The following is a 24,402-nucleotide window of genomic DNA, read 5'->3' on the forward strand; positions in this document are numbered from 1 at the left end:
AGCAGAAGAAATAGCAGAATTGTCAGTATAATGAAGGTCTCCCAAGAGGGCCTTTACCAAGATGCCTTGGAGCCTTACTGACAACCCTTAACAAAGGTTTGGTAGAAATTAGAAGATGATGGCAGGATCAACAAGAACTGAATTGTGCCTTGTTTTTACCCCTCAAGAGCCCATCGTTTGTTTCTTATCCATAATTAACTAGACCAATGAAACCACATCCAGCACAAAAGCTTGAAATGATATTGTCAATAGGTACATTCAACACTAAAAGAACCCTCCTGGTGCACGAGTTCTTGTTGATCAGAAAAGAAGAGTGGTTCCTTATGGTCACCAGGGCTTTAGTTGTCCTTGGTAGCTGGTAGTGCTGTATACCTCTACATTACAGTATGTGGGGAGAATCCACACATTCCTTTGTCTTTCTAATGGCCTCTTCCCTCAATGCTGGTGAATACCTATTAGTGATTGTGCTACAGTACCAAAGTGTGATGCCAATTAGCCCACACCACTCCATTCTAATGTAGAGTCGTTGATGCCAAGCCCACACCACTCCATTCTAATGTAGAGTCGTTGATGCCAAGCCCACACCACTCCATTCTAATGTAGAGTCGTTGATGCCAATTAGCCCACACCACTCCATTCTAATGTAGAGTTGTTGATGCCAATTAGCCCACACCACTCCATTCTAATGTAGAGTCGTTGATGCCAATTAGCCCACACCACTCCATTCTAATGTAGAGTCGTTGATGCGAATTAGCCCACACCACTCCATTCTAATGTAGATATGTTGATGCGAATTAGCCCACACCACTCCATTCTAATGTAGAGTCGTTGATGCCAATTAGCCCACACCACTCCATTCTAATGTAGAGTCGTTGATGCCAATTAGCCCACACCACTCCATTCTAATGTAGAGTTGTTGAGGCCAATTAGCCCACACCACTCCATTCTAATGTAGAGTCGTTGATGCCAAGCCCACACCACTCCATTCTAATGTAGAGTTGTTGATGCCAAGCCCACACCACTCCATTCTAATGTAGAGTTGTTGATGCCAATTAGCCCACACCACTCCATTCTAATGTAGAGTCGTTGATGCCAATTAGCCCACACCACTCCATTCTAATGTAGAGTTGTTGATGCCAATTAGCCCACACCACTCCATTCTAATGTAGAGTCGTTGATGCCAATTAGCCCACACCACTCCATTCTAATGTAGAGTTGTTGATGCCAATTAGCCCACACCACTCCATTCTAATGTAGAGTCGTTGATGCCAATTAGCCCACACCACTCCATTCTAATGTAGAGTCGTTGATGCCAATTAGCCCACACCACTCCATTCTAATGTAGAGTTGTTGATGCCAATTAGCCCACACCACTCCATTCTAATGTAGAGTTGTTGATGCCAAGCCCACACCACTCCATTCTAATGTAGAGTCGTTGATGCCAAGCCACCTGTGAGCCAGTTTTATAAATGGCCTGTGCACAAGTCTGTGGCTGGCTATTTCATAACCATGGTGATTTGAAGTCTATGTCCACAGACTTGTAGTAAAATGTGTAATCTATACCAAACAAAAATATAAATGCAATATGCAACAATTTCAAAGATTTTACTGAGTTACAGTCCATATAAGGAAATCAGTCAACTGAAATAAATTCATTAGGCCCTGATCTATAGATTTCACATGACTGGGAATACAGATATGCATCTGTTGGTCACAGATACCTTTAAAAAAAGGTAGGGGTGTGGATCAGAAAACCATTCAGTATCTGGTGTGACCACCATTTGCCTCATACAGCGTGGCACATCTCCTTCGCATAGAGTTAATCAGGCTGTTTATTGTGGCCTGTAGAATGTTGTCCCACTCCTCTTCAATGGCTGTGCAAAGTTGCTGGATATTGGCGGGAACTGGAACACGCTGTCGTACACGTTGATCAAGAGCATCCCAAACATTTTCAATGGGTGACATGTCTGGTGAGTATGCAGGCCATGGATGAACTGGGACTTGTTCAGCTTCCAGGAATTGTGTACAGATCCTTTCGACATGGGACCGTGTATTATCATGCTGAAACATGAGGTGATGGCGGGGGATGAATGGCACGAGAATGGGCCTCAGGATCTCGTCAGGGTAACTCTGTGCATTCAAATTGCCATCAATAAAATGCAATCGTGTTCGTTGTCTGTAGTGTATGCCTGCCAATACAATAACCCCACCGCCACCATGTGGCACTCAGTTCACAACGTTGACATCAGCAAACCGCATCGCCCACACGACACCATACACATGTTCTACGGTTGTGAGGTTGGTTGGACGTACAGCCAAATTCTCTAAAACAACGTTGGAGAAGGCTTATGGTAGAGAAATGAACATTGAATTCTCTAGCAACAGCTTTAATGGACATTCCTGCAGTAAGCCTGCCATTTGCACACTCCCTCAAAACTCGAGACATCTGTGACATTGTGTTGCATTTAGAGTGCAGTTTTATTATCCCCAGCACAAGGTGCACCTGTGTAATGATCATACTGTTTAATCAGCTTCTTGATACGCCACACCTGTCAGGTGGATGGATTATCTTGGCAAAGGAGAAGTGCTCAATAACAGGGTTGTAAACAAATTTGTGCAAGAAATCTGAGATGAATAATATTTTTGTGCGCATGGAACAGTTCTAAGATTTTTTATTTCAGCTCATGAAACATGGGACCAACACTTTACATGTTGCATTTATATTTTTGTTCAGTCTATGTCCATGCTTAGTATTCTCTTGTGTGATATAGCTTTTTCCCCATCTTTAACCACCATGCTCATTGGTCAAACCAGAACGCCCCAAAATAGCTGGATTAGTCCTCTGCGTGCACAGCTGTAGGTGATGACACAGAGACAAAGATCTCATCCCTGGCGTGCAGCTCAAACAGGCCTCCCTGGTAGACAGAGTGGAGGACATACTCAGTGTCAGTCGCCCAGCACTTGGTGCCCACCCACTTCAGCAGCTGACTGGTCCTGGCGTATGATGTCTTCTTGTAAACACACTGGACCAGCTGGTAGCTGGAGGTTCCCCCACGGTGGTCACCCCCCCCCCCCCCCCCCCATGGGTGAGGGAGGGGTAGCGGAAGTACACCTGGGCATACAGGTAATAGCATCCAGACTGGGGGATACGGAGGCATCCGTGAGGCAGGGTCAAGTTGTAGAGATGGGTGCGGAAGCTCTGGTTGCCCCAGGACCGGACCGGGTGGATGTAGGACTGATTCAAGTCTTTCTGAGGGGCCAGGGATGTAGGGCCTTTATGGAGGAAAAAGGAAGCTACATGTATGTCAATACAGACATTTGACATTTGACTCAAATTATGAAAAGGCTTACAGTCACTAGTGAAAGTCTACACACCCTGTGCACAGTTTTCACTGCCTCAAAAGGGATTACATTCACGGGGGTTTTCTACCAATCTCAACAACCTATTCCGCATTTTCAAAGTTATTGTCACGTTCCTGACCTGTTTTCTGTTGTTTTGTATGTGTTTAGTTGGTCAGGACGTGAGCTGGGTGGGAATTCTATGTTGTGTGTCTAGTTTGTCTGTTTCTATGTCCGCCTAGTGTGGGTTCTCAATCAGAGACAGATGGTAGTCGTTGTCTCTGATTGAGACTCATATATAGGAGGCTTGTTTTGTGTTGGGATTTTGTGGGTGTTTGTTTCCTGTCTCTGTGATTGTCTGCACCAGATAGGTCTGTCTCGGTTTCTGCACATTTTGTTATTTTGAATGTTGTTTGTAGTGTTTCACTTGTTATTTCATTAAACATGTTGAACACTAGCCGCGCTGCACTTTGGTCCAATCCTTGCTACTCCTCTTCGGATGAAGAGATGGAAGAAGCCCGTTACAGTTATAGAAAAATTATAGAACATTTTCCAAAGTAATTATAAAATTTAAAAAAATAAGTCTTGATTGCATGTTGTCACATGGCAGACATTACAGCTAGGAATCCTTTTGGTAAGACTCTTACAACTTTTCACAACTCGTAAGGGAACATTTACCCATTGTTTTGTAAAAATCGTTTAAGATCCCTACATTTGATTGGGTGTCGTTGATGCATGGCAATATTCAAACCAATATTCAGAACACTCAACACCTTTTGGAAAGGCTTTCTGGTGTCTTTTGGGCATTCATAATGATGTAATTGTCCCACTGAAAAATAAAACTATATCCCAGGGTTAGTTTTTTTTTATTTTATTTTATTTTATTTTTTTTTTAGGGGTGGATCAGCTTAGTATTGCGGAAAGAATGTTGCTTCCAATGTAATTGTCTGCATCATTTCCATTCCCCCATATTTTTTGGGGTAAATATATATATCCATATACGTATGCATACATATACACATATATACATACACATACCTATATAGACATACATACTTTTTTAAAGAATATGCCTTTATTATTATTCCCCGCGACCCTACCACCAATCCCCCAATTGGAGTAAACTTATAAACACTTCTGCTTTTACCTTCAATTTCTACATCTTATACCTATCTTACAGACACAGTCCACTTTACAATAGTTCTCTCTTATTTGTTCTTAGTCCTTCCTCTATTTCTGTTGTCCATCCAATTTTATTTCCACTTGTAACTGTGCTATTTCACAAAAGCTCCGCACCTATACACATTTCACAGATCCCGTATGCCCTATATTGTTTATCTTGTTATTAGTCCCACCCTTCAGCTCCACCCAACCCCTCCCATCTATCTTCCAACATCATCCATTTCGGATTTCTATTTGCCATACATTTCTCAACTGTGCTGTGATGCTTCACAAAAGACCTGAACCTTCCTATTCTCATAGCTTCTACAGATTGTAAATTAAAAATAAACATCTTTGCCAAAATAATTATTATATTATTGATTGATTGACTATGGCTTTTCAAATCCCCCAGTATTGCTATCTGTAGCGTTAGTTTTAGGCAAATGTTGCAATTCTTCAGCCATTCCTGGACCTGTGACCAAAAACGAGCTACATATGGACAATACCAAAATAAATGATCTAATGACTCTGCCTCCTCACAACAGAATCTGCAGAGCTGGGAAGATTGTATACCCCATATATATAACATTCTATTAGTTGCAAGAATTTTGTACAGTAATTTATATTGAAAAATTCGAAGTTTTGAATCCGGCGTTGTTTTGCGTATCAATTCATAAACCATGTGCCATGGAATGGGTACATCGAAAATCTCTTCCCAACTATTTTGCAATTTGTATGGCACAGCTGTTAGTTTTTTGGTCCTTAAATGAAATTGGTATATGTTTTTATTTATCACACTTTTCTTTAACCATTTTTGTTCTTTAATACAGGGCCGACATACAAGTTCCTTACTTTTTTCCCCTTCTACTTGCCTCTTCCATTTTTGTGGTAATGCTGCAATTAATTGGTTGTAATTTTGGGTAGAGCAGACTTTTCCATATGTCTGTGTTAGCTGCATGTGTGACATAACTCCACCAGTCCTATTTATGATATCATTCACAAAAATTATACCTTTTTTAAACATTTCTTCGATAAATACAGTTTTTTTATCAATTATTATATTTGAATTTAACCACAATATTTGTTGTACTATTTGTTCCGTCCTTTCAGGTGGATTAAACTGAAATTGCAACCAACTTTCTAAGGCTTGTTTAAAGAATAAGGATATTTTGGAGATCATTTCCTTTTCAAACAACCGAAAATGAGCAGGTGTAATCTGAATAAAGGGAAAAAGGCCCTTCTTGAACATAGGATGAGACATTCGTACCAGTTTACTAGAGAACCAGTTTGGATTTAAGTATAACTTTTGTATGACCGATGCCTTTAGTGAGAGGTCTAATGCTTTAATATTTAATAATTTCTGCCCTCCGAATTCATATTCGTTATATAAATAGGCCCTTTTAATTTTATCTGGCTTGCCGTTCCAAATAAAATTGAATATTTTTTGTTCATATAATTTAAAAAACAGGTCACTAGGTGTAGGCAAAACCATAAGCAAATAGGTAAACTGTGATATGACTAAAGAGTTAATTAGGGTGATTTTTCCACAAATAGACAGGTATTTTCCTTTCCATGGTAGCAAGATCTTATCTATTTTTGCTAACTTTCTATAAAAATTTATTGGAGTGAGATCATTTCTTTCTTTTGGGATTTTTATACCGAGTATGTCCACATCTCCGTCAGACCATTTAATTGGTAAACTACATGGCAATATAAAATGTGTATTTTTTAGTGATCCAATACGTAATATGGTACATTTATCATAATTTGGTTTTAATCCAGAGAGGATAGCAAAGGTATCTAGATCCTCTATGAGGCCCTGGAGAGACTCTAGTTGTGGTTTTAAAAGAAAACATGAATCATCAGCGTACAATGACACCTTAGTTTTTAAGCCATGGATTTCTAATCCTTTAATATTAATGTTTGATCTAATTTTAACAGCTAACATTTCGATGGCAATAATAAATAGATATGCCGATAGTGGACAACCTTGTTTTACTCCTCTAGATAGTTTAAAACTTTCTGAGATGTAGCCATTATTTACTATTTTACACCTAGGGTTACTATACATAATTTTAACCCATTTTATAAGAGATTCCCCAAAATTAGGGTTAGGTTTTTAGACTGAGGCAGGTTTTCCTCTAACTTTTTACCTGGGCTTTTCTCCTTCAATATTTCTATTTACACCTCAGTCCCTGCCGGTGAGAATCCTACCCATAACATGATGTTGTGTTGAGTTGGATGTGACCCCAGCCTGTAGTTTTTCATTTAGGCCAAAAAGTTAATTCATTTGCCTTGTTGTTTTTCAGTATTGCTTAACAGCCTTGTTGCAAACAGAGTGGGGGACTTAGAGTGGATTTTTTTTAAACACAGGCTTCATTCTTTTTACTTGGTCACACAGGCCTGTACTGTAGAGTGAAAGCATTGTTGTTGATCCTCTGTATTTTCAAGTATTGTCATGTTATGGGTAGGCTTGCAACCGGCAGGGATTGGAGTGCCAGGATAACTAGAACTATGAAAGGAGCAAAGCCCAGGTAGAATGTTAGAGGGAACCCTGCCTCAGTCTTCTGAATACCAAACCCTGGGATAGAGTTTTGTTTTTCAGTGGGACAATTACACACATTTTAATGACAAATACACACCAGCATGGCTTTGTAATAGCTGTTGAGTGTTCCTGAATGCTCCAGTCTCATTCCTGACTTAATTCTGCTTGTCCACCAATGACTCCCGACCAAATTGACTGAGATTGAGCAATTTTGACAAAAACAATGAATATACAATATAAACTCAGCAAAAAAAGAAACACCCCTTTTTCAGGACACTGTCTTTCAAAGTTAATTCGTAAAAATCCAAATAACTTCACAGATCTTCATTGTTAAGGGTTTAAACACTGTTTCCCATGCTTGTTCAATGAACCATAAACAATTAATGAACATGCACCTGTGGAACGGTCATTAAGACACTAACAGCTTACAGATGGTAGGCAATTAAGGTCACAGTTATGACAACTTAGGACACTAAAGAGGCCTTTCTACTGACTCTGAAAAACACTAAAAGAAAGATGCCCAGGGTCCCTGCTCATCTGCATGAACGTGCCTTAGGCATTCTGCAAGGAGGCATGAGGACTGCAAATGTGGCCAGGGCAATAAATTGCAATGTCCGTACTGTGAGACGCCTAAGGCAGAGCTACAGGGAGACAGGACGGACAGCTGATCGTCTTCGCAGTGGCAGACCACGTGTAACAACACCTGTACAGGATCGGTACATTTGAACATCACACCTGCGGGACAGGTACAGGATGGCAACAACAACTGCCTGAGTTACACCAGGAATGCACAATCCCTCCATCAGTGCTCAAACTGTCCGCAATAGGCTGAGAGAGGCTGGACTGAGGACTTGTAGGCCTGTTGTAAGGCAGGTCCTCACCAGACATCACCGGCAACAACGTCGCCTATGGGCACAAACCCATCGTTGCTGGACCAGACAGGATTGGCAAAAAGTGCTCTTCACTGACAAGTTGCGGTTTTGTCTCACCAGGGGGGATGGCTAGATTCGCGTTTATCGTCGAATGAAGGAGCTTTACACCGAGGCCTGTACTCTGGAGCGGGATCGATTTGGAGGTGGAGGGTCCGTCATGGTCTGGGGCGGTGTGTCAAAGCATCATCGGACTGAGCTTGTTGTCATTGCAGGCAAACTCAACGCTGTGCGTTACAGGGAAGACATCCTCCTCACTCATGTGGTACCCTTCCTGCAGGCTCATCCTGACATGACCCGCCAGCATGACAATGCCACCAGCCATACTACTCGTTCTGTGAGTGATTTCCTGCAAGACAGGAATGTCAGTGTTCTGCCATGGCCAGCGAAGAGCCCGGATCTCAATCCCATTGAGCACGCCTGGGACCTGTTGGATCGGAGGGTGAGGGCTAGGGCCATTCCCTCCCAGAAATGTCCGGGAACTTGCAGGTGCCTTGGTGGAAGAGTGGGGTAACATCTTACAGCAAGAACTGGCAAATCAGGTGCAGTTCAAGAGGAGGAGATGCACTGCAGTACTTAATGCAGCTGGTGGCCACACCAGATGCTGCCACCCCCGTGCTTCATGGTTGGGATGGTGTTCTTCGGCTTGCAAGCGTCCCCCTTTCCCCTCCAAATATAACAATGGTCATTATAGCCAAACAGTTCTATTTTTGTTTCATCAGACCAGAGGATATGGCTCCCAAAAGTACGATCTTTGTCCCCATGTGCAGTTGCAAACCGTAGTCTGGCTTTTTTATGGCAGTTTTGGAGCAGTGGCTTCTTACTTGCTGAGCGGCCTTTCAGGTTATGTCGATATAGGACTCCTTTTACTGTGGATATAGATACTTTTGTACCTGTTTCCTCCAGCATCTTCACAGGGTCCTTTGCTGTTGTTCTGGGATTGATTTGCACTTTTCGCACCAAAGTACATTAATCTCTAGGAGACAGAACGCGTCTCCTTCCTGAGCGATATGACGGCTGCGTGGTCCCGTGGTGTTTAAACTTGCGTACTATTGTTTGTACAGGTGAACGTGGTACCTTCAGGCGTTTTCTGAGGTCTTGGCTGATTTCTTTTGATTTTCCCATGATGTCAAACAAAGAGGCACTGAGTTTGAAGGTAGGCCTTGAAATACATCCACAGCTACACCTCCAATTGACTCAAATGACGTCAATTATCATATCAGAAGCTTCTAAAGCCATGACATCATTTTCTGGAATTTTCCAAGCTGTTTAAAGGCACAGCCAACTTAGTGTATGCAAACTTCTGACCCACTGGAATTGTGATACAGTGAATTATAAGTGAAATAATCTGTCTGTAAACAATTTTTGGACAAATGACTTGTGTCATGCACAAAGTAGATGTCCTAACTGACTTGCCAAAACTATAGTTTGTTAACAAGACATTTGTGGAGTGGTTGAAAAACGAGTTTTAATGACTCCAACCTAAGTGTATGTAAACTTCCGACTTCAACTGTATATATATCCATTGATTCTTGAAGAATATAATTCATAAATGCCTCATGATCTTAGTCCAACTGTCACACTCCATGAGAACCCTGAATATAAGCTTGTGTTTCTGCAATGTTTGTAAACATTGTTAATGTAAACAAACACTATATAGCCTCATAACATGGTTAAAACAATACATTTGACATCATGAAGGGTCATTCCTTGCATTCATAGATATGTCTGTTAATCTGAGAGTGGTTACATTTCTCCAGGCCTATCCCTCAGCTTTTTACCAAAACAGAGGCGGGGCGACCGTTTTGTTGTTGTTTCAACTGTGGATTTGCCCTTTAAACAGCTGCGTATTGTCAAGATATCAAAGTGTCCCCAACAAAAAGGTCAATAATAGGCCTCTAGCAATTGCAGCATGTGGCATTCATTTTTCACATGTAAATAGCACTTTCAGTAGTGCTCAAAGCATGCTATTCCATGAGCGCAGAATTTATTTCTCAACTCGAATCAATGAGCCCAATCAGTCCTCCATGACAACAAAATCCTAAACAACAGAGTAGGGCTGGCTAATAAGTCCTTCGTTTTGGGGTCATGCTCAGGTAAAACAATTTGGCTATTCTATACTTCCATATTTCCAAGTCCTATTCTTGAAGATCAAGGGGTGTAACATTTATTGGAATGATTGGAATTCTGATATTGTTTTTAATGTGAAGATACAATTTAATTGTATTATTATATGTATTAGAAAGCGATTGGTTAGAAGAAGCCTACATAACCAAGCCATAAAGTTAAATTGAACATCCGTTATGGCCAGCTATGTAAACTTTCACATTGATTTATCCTGCAATGGATGTCGTTCAATTGCTAACATACATTTTTGTCTTCTTCTAATGCCCCTTAACACCATCCATATTGGATTTCTATTTGCCATATATTTTTCAGCTGTGCTGTGATGTTTCACAAAAGTTCTGAACCTTTCTTTTCTCATTGTTTCGACAGATTGTAATTTGAAAGTAACTTTTTTTGCTAAAAGTATTATTTATTATTGATCGATTGACTATGACTTTTCAGATAGCCCAGTAGTGTTATCTGCAGAGTTAGCTCCAGGTAAATATTGCAATTCTTCAGCCATTCCTGGACCTGTGACCAAAAACAAGCTACACACGGACAGTACCAAAACAAATGATCTAGTGATTCTGCCTATTCGCAGCAAAATCTGAAGAGCTGGGAGGTTGTAATCTGAATAAAGGGGAAAAGCTTTTCTTGAACATGGGGTGAGATATTCTTACAAATTTGCTAGAGAACCAGTTCGGATTTAAGTATGACTTTTGTATGACTGAAACCTTTTGTGAGAGGTCTAATGCTTTAATATTTAATCATTTTTCCCCTCCGAATTCATTCATTATATAAATAGGCCCGTTTAATTTTGTCTGGCTTGCCGTTCCAAATAAAAATGTAATATTTTTTTCTCATATAATAAAAAAAATTGTTCACTAGGTGTAGGCAAGACCATAAGCAAATAGGTAAACTGGGATATGACTAAAGAGTTAATCTGTCACGCACGTCGTCTTGAAAATGACCGGACCAAGGTGCAGCGTGGTGAGCGTGCATTTTTTTTTTTTTTTAAACGTCGCCAACAAAACAATAAACAACAAAAATGAATGTGAAGCTCCGTAAGGCTATACATGCATTAAACGAAGACAACATCTTACAACTAAGGTGGCAAAACAGGCTGCCTAAGTATGATTCCCAATCAGAGACAAAGATAGCCTCTGATTGGGAACCACACTCCGCCAAAAACAAAGAAATATAGAACATAGAATGCACACCCAAATCACACCCTGACCTAACAAAATCGAGAAATAAAAAGGCTCTCTGCGGTCAGGGCGTGACATAATCAGGGTGATTTTTCCACAAATATAAAGGTATTTACCTTTCTATGGTAGCAAGGTCTTATCTATTTTTGCTAACTTTCTATAAAAATGTTTTGAAGTGAGATCATTTAGAAGTTTTTCATGTTGTCTGTCTAATTGTGTAATGACTTGGTGCTGTCTATCTTGGCCAGGATGCTCTTGAAAAAAAAGGTGAGACCGAAATGCAGACACAGGAGGCAGATAGTTGGAGTCTTACAATGTTTATTAATCCAAAGGGGTAGGCAAGAGAATGGTCGTGGACAGGCAAAAAGGTCAAAACCAGATCAGAGTCTAGGAGGTACAGAGTGGCAGACAGGCTCGAGGTCAAGGCAGGCAGAATGGTCAGGCAGGCTTGTACAAAGTCCAGAAACAGGCAAGGGTCAAAACCGGGAGGACTAGAAAAAGGAGAAGGCAAAAAGCAGGTGAACGGGAAAACCGCTGGTTGACTTGGAAACATACAAGACGAACTGGCACTGAGAGACAGGAAACACAGGGATAAATACACTGGGGAAAGTAAGCGACACCTGGAGGGGTGTGGAGACAATCACAAGGACAGGTGAAACAGATCAGGGCATGACAAAAAGAGATTGCAAATCTCAATGAGCCTTCCTGGTAATTTTTTATTATTTTTATTTTTTTCGGGATATGTATATCCGAGTATATCATCATCACACCATTTTATTGGTAAACTACATGGTAAAGTAAAATTAGTATTATTTAGTGTTCCAATACGTAATATAATATGGGAGACCAGATGCTGCTGGAAGTGGTGTTGGAGGTCCAAAGGGAGGTACTCTTTCCTCTGGTCTAAAAAATATCCCAATGTCCCAGGGCAGTGATTGGGGTCATTGTCCTGTGTAGGGTGCCGTTGTAACGTCTGCTTCCAGCTCACACTCTCAAACACCTAGATCCCCCTGAACGCAGCTCACTTTCTAGATCCCAATCAACTGAATTATAATCACCTGTTCAGACACCTATATGTCATTATCACACACTATTTAGTTCAGTTCATTGCACCCCATCACTGTGAGGTATTGTTTGTTTTGTGACACACGTCTTCAGAGCTCTGTGTGTCCCATGATGTACTCCTGTGTATTGCCTGCCTCACTAACGACGCCTTTTGCCTATTCCCTGCCTGTACATTAGCTTATTGTATTTCCTGTTATCTACCTATTGCCTGATCTCATGGACTATGTTACTAGCCTTTTCCATGCCTGTACTGTTGCGCTTTTGGACCCCTGTGTATGACCTTCTGCCTGCCCCTGGACCCAGCTACCTGCCTCCTCCTGTGGTCCTTTGCAATAAACACCTGCTGCGCCCTGTGCTTGAAACCAGCTCTCTGTCTCCCCTCGTGTTCATTACAGCCGTCTTCGGATGGGACATTAAACAGGTGTCCTGGCTCTCTGTGGTCACTAAAGATCCCACGGCACTTATTGTAAGAGTAGGATTGTTAACCCCGGTGTCTTGTCTAAATTCCCAATCTGGAACTCATACCATCACGGTCACCTAATCATCAGCAACGTTCGACGTTGACTGCCGATCGGACCGAATTCGGTGGAAGTCGTGGAGAGGGACCGAATTCGGTGGAAGTCGTGACATATTGTTTCCAGTACTTGCCTTATATTATCGCCAATGTATCGTTCATGTAAAAAAATTGTCTTATAAGAATGAATAATGTCTGACAATAACTTTTTAATTCTATGCGCTATACATTTTGCATCACAACACTAAAGTGTAAGGGGCCTCCAATTTTTTTAATGGATTGGATTTTTACATTTCCCACTTGTATCCTGTTGGTGAATCAGTAATAATGAAATCCGACCTTCTTGTTGAGTGTCTGATAATCTACCGTTTACATAGGAGTGGTTAAAACATGCTAATAACGATCCTCTGAGTATATCAAAAAACGTTTGATATACCTTAACTGATATGACATCCAGCCCTAGAGTTTTCCCGGACTTAAAGGCTTTAATTGCATCAATAAGTTCCTCCTCTGTAATTTCACCTTCACATGAGTCTTTCTGTATGGCTGTTAATTTTACATTATTAATAGAACAAAAAACCCATACAATTTGCTTCGGACAGAGGAGATGGAAGAGACTGAAACGAAAACATATGCTTAAAGTACTTTGCTTCCTCTTTCAAAATATCATTTAGTGAATCATAGGTGACTCCGTCATTTGTAACATGTTTCAGTAAATAATTTTTTGGTAGCATTTTTATGTTGAAGATTAATAAATTATTTGGTGCATTTTTCACCATATTCCATCCAGTTTGCTTTATTATTATAATATACTACACTTGATCTTTGTTGAATAAGTTCCTCCATTTCTTTTTGTTTTTCCTCTAACTTATTCTGAGCCTCTATGGTACAGTTTTTTTTGCTGTTTATCTGTATTGTTAGTCCTTCCATTTCCTTTGTTAGAATGGACATGTTTGCTGTCAGTCACAATGCTGGAGTTGCACTTTTTCCAACATGATAAATGGAAAAATTGCAAATATTCCCAGAAACATGTTTTTGCTTTGATTAGTAATGAAGTACAAGCTCAGTCGTGCAAATGATTAGGCCGCTCTTCATGGGTGCAATCGAAACAACAACACACCATTCCCTGCCCCCTTGCCGACACCTACTCACATAACCTTGCTGACTCTAAACTTGGCAGCTTTCGTAACTTTGTACAATTGTTAGACAGGCCTAGGTTTACTTAGTCTTGAGTTGCAGTGGACTACAAATCCATCTTTCCATCTCAACTAGTATTTGCCTGGTGAGTGGTGATTCATAGAATAAATAAAAGACTCAATCACTGCTACCCATTACCAGTTTCATTGTTAGGACCAATGTCTGTGGTTTATTTCAAGTTTCAAGTTTTAATGTCTTCTACACAAGTACAGTGAAATGCCTTTCGTGCAAGACCTAACAGTCCAGTAATCAATATCAACGTAATAGAATGTATTTCTGAGGGATGTGATTAGTTTCTTCGACCGTATGGTCATATTTGTGACTCACAGGGTCTTTGCTTGTGCGGCTAACAGGCTTTGTAGTCATTGTAACAAACTCGAGACTGGAGCCAATCCATGGGATCCCAGGCCAGACTACAGAGAGAAAAGAATCGGACCAATGACACTGATCAAACCTGACTGCCTTAGTCCACTTTGATTATCACAGTCATTCATCTCCATGCAGTAACAAAGTTTTCAGTGTATGCTGATACTTTATGCAGACATAATTCACATTTAATCAACAGGTACAATCTAAATGGTTAAGTAAATGAGAGAGGTATGCTGCAAATTATATTTCTGATCAAGAGGTGAAGAATAATGTAACACTTTGTATTCAGGACATAACGTTCATTTTTTGCACCGATATTCAATATCTGCTTTTAATTTTGATTTTATTTTTTAAAGTTTTTTTTTCTTCCATTAGCAATAGGTGCCCCTATTTGCAAGGCATTGGAAAACCTCCCTGGTCTTTGTGTTTGAATCTGTGTTTGAAATTCACTGTTGGACCAAGGGAACTTACAGATAGATAATTTTATGTGGGGTACAGAGATGAGGTAGTCGTTCAAAAATCATGTTAAACACAATTATTGTACATAGAGTGAGTTCATGCAACTTATGTGACTTGTTAAACAAACGTTTACTCCTAAACTTATTTAGTCTTGCCATAACAAAGTAGTTGACTACTTATCGACTCAAGACATTTCTGCTTTTCATTTTTTATTAATTTCAGAAAAGTTCTAAAAACATAAGTCCACTTTGACATTATAGGGTCTTGTGTGTAGGCCAGTGACACAAAATCTGAATTGAATTCATTTTAAATTCAGGCTGTAACACAACAAATGTTGGAAAAAGTCAAGGGGTGTGAATACTTTCTGAAGGCACTGTAGTTCATATTCTGTTACTTATTGCATAATATGTCATTTATAAATCAGTAGACTAATAAACTGTTCTTCACTCACTCCCAATGTATCAGCTCAAAAGACTGTAGGAGACATCATACTTCATGAAAGTTTTTATGAACGTGTTTTGAAGTTGTACTTTTCCTGACTTCCAGAAGTTTTGGGGAACCAACTGTGAGCTGGGAAGAAAGAAAATCAAAAAGAGCATGAATAGAGGTTTTCTGGTCGTCAAGGTGAACATCAGCTATAAGATGGGGGGGGGGGGGGGGGGGGGCGCTTTACCTGAACAACCGACATGTTCAAGAAGACGAGGAGTCCAGTTATCGAAGCTACAGTACCCGCAGTACGACCACAACAATAACGATCACTGTGACCCATAACTTGGACCGTACGTCGCGTCGGCTGTTTGATGCAGCCATGACGTATGTCTTTGTTCAATGACAGGTCGGAATTGATCTGAGTTGCTTGCCATAAAAGCCCAAAAGAATTAGCGGATGAGAAGGGTGACCACGACCCCGTCATCCATAACATTGTAAATACTTTCTCACTGGGAGTGTTTCAGTTCGAGGGCTGCGGGAACTAAACTGTCAAAATTCAACAATGCCCCCAAATTGATTTCGCACGCGGAGGCTCGCTTTTTTCCCTGAGCTCTTTTTGTAACCTATAGCCTACTACAAGTATTCCGTTCAGAAAACTTGAACAGTCACCTCACTATTTTAGTCGGCTCTAATACTATATTTGGATCTGCTTTTTTGCAAATACATAAGTATGCCTACATGGTTGGCTCATTGATCCTTGATTTGTATTAGTGTAAAAATATCCATTATGTTCAGTAGGTTATTGATATTAAGCTTTACTTGTTAAACTCAAAGGCTCACCGTCCGTCATTATACAGATGTGTCTCAGAGTTCACAGAGTTCACAGAAGACACAGAAGCTTCAATTGTGTCTGGCCACAAGCCAAACTGGCAGCGCCCAGTTCCCTTTATGCCCCCAAAAGGTACAGTATGTCACAGCTGACATGTGGGGGTGAAATGGCTTAACCTTAATCACAGCTTTGTGTACTTAGACATCACACAGGCCTACTCAAACGTTCAACTTGTGCTGGGTGTTGAATGGGGACTTTACAACATAATACAGTGCATTCAGAAAGTAGTCAGACCACTTCCCTTTTCCCACATTTTGCTACATTACAGCCTTATTCTAAAATGGATAAAGTTCTTGTTTTCCCACATCAATCTACACACCCCATAATGACAAAGCGAAAACAGGTTTTTAGAAATCTTAGCAAATTTATTCAACATAAAAAACACAAATACCTTATTTACATAAGTATTCAGATCGTTTGCTATGAGACTTGAAATTGAGCTCAGGTGCATCCTGTTTCCAATGATCATCCTTGAGATGGTTCGACAACTTGATTGGAGTCCAGCTGTGGTAAATTCAATTGATTGGACATGATTTGGAAAGTCACACACCTGTCTATATAAGGTCCCACAGTTGACAGTGCAAGTCAGAGCAAAAACCAAGCCATGAGGTCGAAGGAATTGTCCGTAGAGCGCCGAGACAGGATTGGTGACGTGGCACAGATCTGGGGAATGGTACCAAAAAAATTATACCGCATTGAGGGTCTCCAAGAACACAGTGGCCTCCATCATGCTTAAATGGAAGAAGTTTGGAACCACCAAGACTCTTCCTAGAGCTGGCCGCCCGGCCAAACTGAGCAAACAGGGGAGAAGAGCCTTAGTCAGGGAGTTCCTCTGTGGAGATGGGAGAACCTTCCAGAAGGACAACCATCTCTGCAGTACTCCACCAATCAGGCCTTTATGGTAGAGTGGCCAGACAGAAGCAACTCCTCAGTAAAAGCACATGACAGCCAGCTTGGAGTTTGCCTAAAGGCACCTAAAGGACTCTCAGACCATGAGAAACCAGATTCTCTGGTCTGATGAAACCAAGATTGAATTTTTTGGCCTGAATGCCAAGCGTCACATCTGGAGGAAACCTGCCACCATCCCTACGTTGAATCATGGTGGTGGCAGCATCATGCTGTGGAGATGTTTTTCAGTGACAGAGACTGGGAGACTAGTCAGAATCTAGGGAAAGATGAATGGAGCAAATACAGAGTGATCCTTGATGAAAACCTACTCCGGAGCGCCAGGGCCTCAGACTGGGGGTGAAGGTTCACCTTCCAACAGGACAATGACCGTAAGTACACAGCAAAGACAATGCAGGAGAGGCTTCGGGACAAGTCTCTGAATGTCCTTGAGTGGCGCAGCTAGAGCCTGGACTTGAACCCGATCGAACATCTCTGGAGAGACCTGAAAATAGCTGTGCAGCGATGCTCCCCATCCAACCTGACAGAGCTTGAGAGAATCTGCAGAGAAGAATGGGAGAGACTCCCAAAATACAGGTGTACCAAGCTTGTAGCGTTATACCCAAGGAGACTCAAGGATGTAATCGCTGCCAAAGATGCTTCAACAAAGTAAAGGGTCTGAATACTTATGTAAATGTGATACAATATTGCTGTTTATTTTTAATACATTTGCATGTGTCTAAAAAAAAAAGTCTAATAAACCTGTTGCTCTGTCATTATGGGATATGCATACCATGTGTAGATTGATGAGTAAATAAAAACAATTGAATCCATTTTAGAATAAGGCTGAAACGTAACAACATTTGGAACTAGTCAAGGGATCTGAAAACTTTCCGAACGCACTGCATGCATTTTCACTCCATTCTCAGTCCCCCGCTGTGTCCTGACTGCTTTCCTTGGCACTGCCTGTCCCATTCCATCACAGCTGGATTTTGTATATGCAGAGGCCTTCACGGACCTTGCATCTGTGCTCCAGACTCCAAATTGAACACACATTCTACATTCCTGATGTTTTATGATTCCAGGGATTCAGGCCTGTTTGTTCCAGATATCATGTCTCAAGCAGTCTTCTATCCCGTGACATTTTCATTGTTCTATCTATCCAATGGAATGGACTAACTTGGCTCATTCCAGGCTACATAACAGCTGAAGCAGCAGTCCATGCCAATGGAATGAAATGCACATAGTGCCCCCTACTGTCGGAACCTCCCATTACATAGCCTACTACAACAACACTATGTTGCTGCTGGCTGGGGTGTTGGTTACCAGAGACGGTAGCATGATGTAGAACAGTAGCTGGCGCAAGATTGATTTTGGGCTCCGAGAGTCAGCATTTCTAAGCACCTTCCCAGGGCTTACATAAGCGCTTCACAAATCATTTATAAGTCAAGTTATGAAACGTTTGGCAAAGCATAGGTGAATTAACGGTTGTACAGGCCTAGGTAATGTCACAGTGCCAGAACCATAGACGTAGAATCTCAATCTAGTTCTGTGACCAGCACTCTGGGCCATCATATTGGTGCATCATAATGTTGTTGTCGTGGCAACATAGCCAACAATCCAGCTGTTGCACAACATTTGTATTCAATTTCTTAGCCGCTTCGACTGAAGCAAAACACCTCTACCAGCAACCTATTGGCCAGAGTGACACCTGAGTCTAACTCATCAGCTGGAAATTGATAGACATGTAATTTCTTGTCTTAATTTCAGATATATATTTTTTTTCCCCACCGACCTGAAAATCCAAAGAGGACAATAAACAACATCCTTGTGCTCTGCCCTGATCGATCATCTGCAGCCTAATCAAGTAGCCTATTTGGTTGGCTATTTTCTTAAACAATCTATCTAACTGTAATAATGTATTATAATGTCCCCCTCTGTTACTAAATGGGATTAAATATGACTTCTTCTGTTTTACTGTCAGTCAATAATGGGGCTAGACGAAACTGGACTGGACTAAACTGGACTAGACTAGACTGGACTGAATAGAATAGAAACCAGGTTTCCCTGTGTAATCCATGTTAGTTTGCAAGCCCTGCCACATCCGACGAGCGTCAGAGCCGGTGTAGTAGGATTCGATTTGAGTCCTGTATTGACGCTTTGCCTGTTTGATGATTCATCGGCGGGAGTAGCAGGATGTCTTATAAGCTTCCGGGTTAGCTCCTTGAAAGCAGCAGCTCTAGCCTTTAGCTCAGTGAGGATGTCGCCTGGTTGGAAAATGTATGTACGGTCACTGTGGGGACGATGCACTTATTATTGAAGCCGGTACTGATGTGGTAAACTCCTCAATGTCATTGGATGAGTCTCGGAACATATTCCAGTCTGGGCTAGCGAAATAGTGCTGTAGCTTAGCATCCGCTTCATTGGACCACTTCCATATTGTGCACGTCGCTGGTACTCTCTGTTTGAGTTTTTTCTTGTAAGGAGGAATCCGGAGGATAGAGTTATGGTCAGATATGTCAAATGGAGGGTGAGGAAGAGCCTTGTATGTGTCCCTCTGGGTGGAGTAAAGATGGTCTAGAGTTTTGTTGCCTGTAGTTAGTTGACACGTTGGTAGAAATGAGGTAAGACCGATTTCAGTTTTCCTGCAATAAAATCACCGGCCACTGGCAGCACCTGTTGGACGTGAGACTGAACACAGAAAGGGCAAGAGACGCCCTCATGAGATGAAGATCAGAGACGAGGTGGACGAGGGGAAAGAGTCAAATCCGGAGACTTATCAAGAACAAGTCATTGAAAAGACAGGTACAGATACTTCACTCAATTACCTTCTCGTAATGTTTCCTTACCTTGACGGTAATCTGAGACTGAGATCCACATCCTGGTTTGTATACTGAATAGAAATAGAAGCTACTATAGTGCACAAAGCCAGAGCCAAGGGAATATGATAATGATATTAGACAGGTACAGCTACGTTTCACTAACATTAGCTTGTATATAGCCAGCGCCACTATTCGGTTGAGATTGAATGGACCACACGTAGAATTTTCTTGTTTGTAGCCTATGCATAAACGAGCTCAAAATAGTGATGCTGTAACTGTCGAAATTACTTAACTGTTTCTTTCACTTTCAGATTCCCAGACTGGACAGCTACAGTGATTATTACATCCCTAACCTCATCGAAAGGGAATAGTATGAAGAGAGGAACACACACACACACACACACACACACACACACACACACACACACACACACACACACACACACACACACACACACACACACACACACACTACTACTCTGAACAAAAATATAAATGCAAAGTGTTGGTATAATGTTTCATGAGCTGAAATGGATCACAGACATTTTCCATACACACAAAATCCTTATTTCTCACATTTGTTTACATCCCTGTTAGTAAGCATTTCTCCAATGGCAAGATAATCCATCCATGTGACAGGTGTGACATGTAAAGAAGATCATTACAGTTTTTCCCAATTGCTAAAACACAATTTTGCAAACTAGGCTGGTTTTATCAAAATACTTAACACAATTCACAAAACCACACACCCAAACTGCAAAATACCTCATATATCCTGCAAAAAGAAGCACTGCAACCAAAACTACTGTCACGCCCTGACCATAGATTGCTTTGTATGTTTCAATGTTTTGTTTGGTCAGGGTGTGATGTGGGTGGGCATTCTATGTTGTATGTCTAGGTTGTCTATGTGTTTGGCCTAGTATGGTTCTCAATCAGAGGCAGGTGTCAGTCGTTGTCTCTGATTGGGAGCCATATTTAGGTAGCCTGTTTTCCTGTGGGTTTGGTGGGTGGTTATTTTCTGTGTCTGTGCTTCACCATACGGAACTGTCTCGGTCGTTTGTCAGTTTATTGTTTTTGTTCAAGTATTCTTATTAAAATGGATACTTACCACGCTGCGCATTGGTCCTCCTCTTCTCATTCCAACGACGAACGTTACAACTACATATAGCATTATCAAACGTTTGCACGAAATGGCACACACTTCATTCATATTACCAGATTTTTGTCTAACCAACTACACACTGTTGGGCATAATGAAAAGCACTCATCTTTAGTTTGCTTTGCCATAATACTAAAATAGTTCAAATTGTAGAAAATTCTTCAAATGCACAGAAATATTTGCAGATACATGCTGTTGAAACATTTTATTTTTTACCAAACAAGTCAGTGCAACATATGCACAGCAGATATATTTACATTGGACTGAACAAAAATATGCTCACAAAAAAACAGTAAACTGAAAAAGAAAATTGCAGAAAAAATATGCAGAAAAAAATATATAGAAAAAAAGAGGCAAGAAAAATAATTAGGCAGCATCTTGCCGCACAGCTGGGTCTGGCCACAACGCCTCGTCCACATCACAGCTGGGTCTGGCCACAACGCCTCGTCCACATCACAGCTGGGTCTGGCCACAACGCCTCGTCCACATCACAGCTGGGTCTGGCCACAACGCCTCGTCCACATCACAGCTGGGTCTGGCCACAACGCCTCGTCCACATCACAGCTGGGTCTGACCACAACGCCTCGTCCACATCACAGCTGGGTCTGGCCACAACGCCTCGTCCACATCACAGCTGGGTCTGGCCACAACGCCTCGTCCACATCACAGCTGGGTCTGGCCACAACGCCTCGTCCACATCACAGCTGGGTCTGACCACAACGCCTCGTCCACATCACAGCTGGGTCTGACCACAACGCCTCGTCCACATCACAGCTGGGTCTGGCCACAACGCCTCGTCCACATCACAGCTGGGTCTGGCCACAACGCCTCGTCCACATCACAGCTGGGTCTGGCCACAACGCCTCGTCCACATCACAGCTGGGTCTGGCCACAACGCCTCGTCCACATCACAGCTGGGTCTGGCCACAACGCCTCGTCCACATCACAGCTGGGTCTGGCCACAACGCCTCGTCCACATCACAGCTGGGTCTGGCCACAACGCCTCGTCCACATCACAGCTGGGTCTGGCCACAACGCCTCGTCCACATCACAGCTGGGTCTGGCCACAACGCCTCGTCCACATCACAGCTGGGTCTGGCCACAACGCCTCGTCCACATCACAGCTGGGTCTGGCCACAACGCCTCGTCCACATCACAGCTGGGTCTGGCCACAACGCCTCGTCCACATCACAGCTGGGTCTGGCCACAACGCCTCGTCCACATCACAGCTGGGTCTGGCCACAACGCCTCGTCTCACAGCTGGGTCTGGCCACAACGCCTCGTCCACATCACAGCTGGGTCTGGCCACAACGCCTCGTCCACATCACAGCTGGGTCTGGCCACAACGCCTCGTCCACATCACAGCTGGGTCTGGCCACAACGCCTCGTCCACATCACAGCTGGGTCTGGCCACAACGCCTCGTCCACATCACAGCTGGGTCTGGCCACAACGCCTCGTCCACATCACAGCTGGGTCTGGCCACAACGCCTCGTCCACATCACAGCTGGGTCTGGCCACAACGCCTCGTCTCACAGCTGGGTCTGGCCACAACGCCTCGTCCACATCACAGCTGGGTCTGACCACAACGCCTCGTCCACATCACAGCTGGGTCTGGCCACAACGCCTCGTCCACATCACAGCTGGGTCTGGCCACAACGCCTCGTCCACATCACAGCTGGGTCTGGCCACAACGCCTCGTCCACATCACAGCTGGGTCTGGCCACAACGCCTCGTCCACATCACAGCTGGGTCTGGCCACAACGCCTCGTCCACATCACAGCTGGGTCTGGCCACAACGCCTCGTCCACATCACAGCTGGGTCTGGCCACAACGCCTCGTCCACATCACAGCTGGGTCTGGCCACAACGCCTCGTCCACATCACAGCTGGGTCTGGCCACAACGCCTCGTCCACATCACAGCTGGGTCTGGCCACAACGCCTCGTCCACATCACAGCTGGGTCTGGCCACAACGCCTCGTCCACATCACAGCTGGGTCTGGCCACAACGCCTCGTCCACATCACAGCTGGGTCTGGCCACAACGCCTCGTCCACATCACAGCTGGGTCTGGCCACAACGCCTCGTCCACATCACAGCTGGGTCTGGCCACAACGCCTCGTCCACATCACAGCTGGGTCTGGCCACAACGCCTCGTCCACATCACAGCTGGGTCTGGCCACAACGCCTCGTCCACATCACAGCTGGGTCTGGCCACAACGCCTCGTCTCACAGCTGGGTCTGGCCACAACGCCTCGTCCACATCACAGCTGGGTCTGGCCACAACGCCTCGTCCACATCACAGCTGGGTCTGGCCACAACGCCTCGTCCACATCACAGCTGGGTCTGGCCACAACGCCTCGTCTCACAGCTGGGTCTGGCCACAACGCCTCGTCCACATCACAGCTGGGTCTGGCCACAACGCCTCGTCCACATCACAGCTGGGTCTGGCCACAACGCCTCGTCCACATCACAGCTGGGTCTGGCCACAACGCCTCGTCCACATCACAGCTGGGTCTGGCCACAACGCCTCGTCCACATCACAGCTGGGTCTGGCCACAACGCCTCGTCCACATCACAGCTGGGTCTGACCACAACGCCTCGTCCACATCACAGCTGGGTCTGGCCACAACGCCTCGTCCACATCACAGCTGGGTCTGGCCACAACGCCTCGTCCACATCACAGCTGGGTCTGGCCACAACGCCTCGTCCACATCACAGCTGGGTCTGGCCACAACGCCTCGTCCACATCACAGCTGGGTCTGGCCACAACGCCTCGTCCACATCACAGCTGGGTCTGGCCACAACGCCTCGTCCACATCACAGCTGGGTCTGGCCACAACGCCTCGTCCACATCACAGCTGGGTCTGGCCACAACGCCTCGTCCACATCACAGGCAATATCTTCCCTTGCCAGACATCGAGGGAAGAAGCACCTTGAGTGCCTTATCCATCCCTGAATCGCACCCACATCAATCTCATCACATGCCTCTTCCATAGCCTGCACAAGAGGCATGCGCACAAAGGGCAGCCAGTCGTATACCTTCCACCGCCATGCCGAAAATAACTCTTCTATGGGGTTCAGAAATGGTGAGTATGGTGGGAGGTATTGCACGAGAAATGGATGGGTGGTCAGCAAACCAGTTTAGGACTGGGGCTGCACGATGAAAGCTCACATTGTCCCATACTACAACGTACCGGGTTCTTTGATGGTCTGCATCATTCATACGCTCTGGTGGTATGAGAATGTTGTGGAGTCTGTCCAGAAATGTGAGAATATGGGCTGTGTTGTATGGTCCAAGGTTGGCATGACGGTGGAGGACACCATGC

At 43.4% G+C, this 24,402-nt stretch overlaps 1 pseudogene; it reads right to left on the minus strand.

Annotated features, from left to right (window-relative positions):
• Positions 1-2,798: 2,798 nt before the first annotated feature.
• On the minus strand, positions 2,799-24,128 carry LOC129867879 (tumor necrosis factor ligand superfamily member 10-like; annotated as a pseudogene).
• Between the last annotated feature and the right edge of the window lie 274 nt (positions 24,129-24,402).

This window comes from Salvelinus fontinalis, chromosome 13, assembly GCF_029448725.1.
Source record: "Salvelinus fontinalis isolate EN_2023a chromosome 13, ASM2944872v1, whole genome shotgun sequence".
NCBI lineage: Eukaryota > Metazoa > Chordata > Actinopteri > Salmoniformes > Salmonidae > Salvelinus > Salvelinus fontinalis.